The sequence below is a fragment of the Odontomachus brunneus genome, unplaced genomic scaffold, assembly GCF_010583005.1.
Source record: "Odontomachus brunneus isolate Ranch 3 - 2012 unplaced genomic scaffold, Obru_v1 Obru_scaffold_211, whole genome shotgun sequence".
Classification (NCBI taxonomy): domain Eukaryota; kingdom Metazoa; phylum Arthropoda; class Insecta; order Hymenoptera; family Formicidae; genus Odontomachus; species Odontomachus brunneus.
The window spans coordinates 46441-47055 of NW_022639661.1; positions in this window are offsets into that span (position 1 = coordinate 46441).

Sequence of the window (615 nt, forward strand, 5' to 3'; positions counted from 1 at the left end):
AAAATACAAATAGTTTCTGTATATTAAAAAAAATACCTGAAATATTTCCCATATATTTTTTAAACATTTCAATAATGTTTAAGATACTTTTCAGATAGTACATGCACCGGCGTTAATGCCGTCCGAATATGACTCGCACACGATAACGCGTCACTCATACACTGCTGCGTGTAGGTGAGCCATGAGCAGCACGGAGTGGCGGAGGGAGCTAGCGGTATACGATCGTCGGACGCTTGGAGAGGGAATAGTGATGGGAGTCGCGGCGATCTTCCATCCTTTATCGCAAACGTAAGAACGAGAGAAATAGCATTATAAGACATCTGGACAGAAATGCCGTCCTAAAATACGTGTGAAACACATTAAGAAAACGCTTGACTCACACTGTCTCGTCTATACGTGAGCAATACGCGGTGTCCCGACGACTGTTTCGCTCGCTCGAACGTTCATGCATTTTTCATTGTTAGCAAGGAAATTACTGTAATGTAAAAATCTTGGGGAAAGGTTTTTAGGAGGCTTTGACAAATGCTTCTTAATAGCTACTCTTGAAAAAAAAATAAATATTAGATTTATTTTAATATAGAATTCTGAACCAACATAGAATATGTTGCAACAATA